This window comes from Elephantulus edwardii, unplaced genomic scaffold (assembly GCF_000299155.1).
Source record: "Elephantulus edwardii isolate Elephantulus edwardi_28Jun2011 unplaced genomic scaffold, EleEdw1.0 scaffold00067, whole genome shotgun sequence".
In the NCBI taxonomy this organism is placed as follows: Eukaryota; Metazoa; Chordata; class Mammalia; order Macroscelidea; family Macroscelididae; genus Elephantulus; species Elephantulus edwardii.
Window position 1 is genome coordinate 8,802,247 of NW_006399817.1, and position 3,089 is coordinate 8,805,335.

Consider the following 3,089-nt stretch of genomic DNA (forward strand, 5'->3'; position numbering starts at 1 on the left):
GGGAGAAGGGTGCAACAATGAATGAATGGAATCCCAAAATCTCTGTAGATGTTCATTGAAATGAAAAATAAACAACCTAATAAAAAAAAAAAGGTCATAGTCCTTCTCCCAAGAAAATAATGAATACATTTATGAATTTCACAATTCACCTCAAAGGCTCAGGGGTCCTTGAAGTGCTTTATAAACTCTACTGGACTTCCAGATTAAGAATTTGATTAGAAACTATAACTTCCTAAAACAAGAAGCAGAGAGCTGCATCTAAGAGGAAGCTTGCTGCTCCCTGAGGCCTAACAAGATCCTGGAAAAAATTAGTGTGCAGCTAAAGATCCCGTCCATCAAGCCCAAATGCTAGATAAGGAGAAGATTATACCTATCATTTGTATCTGAGCTCCATAACCACAAAACCTGGCAAAGGAGCAAAGACACACAACGAGCTGTTCTTCAGGAGAAGAATTTTATGTTGAAAAGAGATCTCTTCTCTGACCTAGTAATTAGAACACAGGTTTTTGTTCTGGGTTTTCCAGCTTAAAGACTAAAGTGCACCTGGTCCAAACCATGGCCTCTTGGTTGGTTGCTATGTATCTGAAAGTGGAATAATGACTGAAGATGACAAATGAAGAAACAGTGCCTTGGAGTTGTGGTGTTAGAGAAAAGTACTGAATATCCCACGGAGTGCCAAGAGAATAAACTGATCTGGCTTGGAGAAAGTATAGTCAGAGTGATTCTTGAAAGCAAGGCTGGTGAAACTTCATCTCATATACAGAAAGGCCTCATGCTTGGAAAGGTAGAGGGTCAGCATAAGAGAGGAAGACCTTTGCCAAGATGGACTGACACAGTGACCCTAGCTCTGGACTCAAATGTGTCAGAGATGGTGAGGGTTCAAATCTGTATCTCATAGGGACTCTATGAGTCACAGTTAACTCAAAGGCACATGAGAACAACAGAAAATCTTTTTAATGCCATGGATCTTACTTTCTTCATCTTGGGTGAGGAAAAAGATAAAGCAAACCATTCCTTTCTAAGATCTGAATCAGTGTTTCTCCTCTAGCCTCTGTCAGTTAAATGGCTAGCCATCTTATTATGGTGGCCAGAGAATGGAATTCCTGGGAGGCTCAAGTGTGCTCAAGAGGTACCTTGGAAGAAAAATCTGATACTCTATTTCTCAAAAATCAGCCGTTTGAAACCCGATGGGGCATGATTCTCCTCTGACTTCCTCTAGGGGTTACTCTCAGTCAGACCCACCAACAAATGGTTAATTATTGTCTTTTAATAGACTAAATTGTCTTTGTACTTTATTATTTAAAATTTAGATTAACTCCTTAGACATACTGCATTTTTTAAAATTTTAAATTGATTTTAATGAAAGTTCACAGAGACTTTGGATTTCCATTCATTCATTGTTGCACTTTTCTCCCTGCCCACCCCTCCCCCCAATTAGCTTTTCTTTTTGTAAAGCAAAAGAAGAAATTCTTTGTTATTCAATCCCTGCCCCCCACGTCCACTCCACTATGCTACCTTCATTCTGAAATCCTGTCATTACAATATCTAATCATATATCCCTTTTAAACAGTTGTCTCCCTCATCTGTTTCAATGCAGTATATATTATTTATCCCATCTTTCTACTTTTTTAACCTCACAATTTATCTCTGCAACCTCAAAGTCTCCCCAAATCCTAGCCATAAATGGTTAATATAGTCAGACAGTGAATCTCTGAACTATATGTTGTGTATATTTAACTGCAAACAACATGAGTGCTTGTTCAGTTTTCTAATTTTTTTTTTTGTATTCCATTTCACAGCTGACTGCTGAAGTGAGAATAGGAATGTTACAGAAATTCTACAGACTATTTGCTAATCCTATTATCTATCTAAGGGACAGATAAGCTTATTATTGATGATAGTAGCCATAATAAATAAAATCCGTAACATGAAGGGCTTTCGTAAGACTTAACTTGTTCATTCCTCATCTCAATCTTAAGAAGTAGGTGCTACAGTCATTTTCATTTGAAAACTGAAAATGAAAGCTCAGATTAAGTCATTTGCCCAAGAACACACGTGGGATAAGGGGTTGATGGATGTTTAAGGCCAGCTTGCCTGGCTCAAATGCCAGAGCTTGCAGGCTCCATGCTCTATTATTTCAGTCGTCTTTAGAAGAAAGAGTGAAATCCTGGTACTTCCTAAGCATCCTGAACTCCACTGAGGGGACACAGCAGAGGTAAACAAACACTTCTTTGCCTAATCTGTAGGGACACATGTACTAAGGCAGGGAAAATGTCATAGAAAAGGGTTTCTGTGCACCTCTTCCCCTAACTGTGCCACCTTGAGCAAGTTGCTCAACTTCTCCGGACCCTAATTTCCTCCATTTTAAAAATGAGGTCCTTGTGTTAGAAGATCTATGAAGTTCATTCTTAGTTCAACTTTTTACTCAATGTTGACTTGGAGCAACCCCTTGAGTGCCAGAGTAGAACTGTACTCCATGGGAGCTCACAGCTATTACCTTGTGGAAACAAAGCTCCAGGACTTTCTTCTGAGACACTTCTAGGTGAGTTTAAACTGTCAACCTTTCTATTACTGGTTGACTACTTAACTACTGTGCCACCCAACATTGGTATTGTTACTGTCAGTTGTTGTCAGTTCTAACTCACAGTAACTCCATGTATGTCAGAGTAGATGTGAGTTTGTAAGATGGTTGACAATGCTGTGACCTTTCTGTGCAGATCACCAGGCCTGTGTCTGAGGCATCCTTGAATGGGTTCAAAATGCCAACCTTTTGACCAGTAGCCTGGTAGTTAATTATTTGTACCACTCAGGTACTCCTATCTGAAGACCAATGCTCCCCAATTAATAGTAGTCTGTGAATGAGAAAAGAGGAAGTGGAGGTGGAGAGGTGGGGAGGTGTGAACCCATCCATCAGTGCATGTCCTTTTTGTTGGACTTTTTACACCTTCCTCCGCTGCTCACTTACTGTGCTACAGAGTTGTTGGTAGGTGACATTGAGTCTGAATTGACACATAGCTGACTCTCCAGTGGGCTTTCATAGGCAGCAAATCAATGGATGGAGATTTCCCTTTTGCTCTTGCAGAATAGCT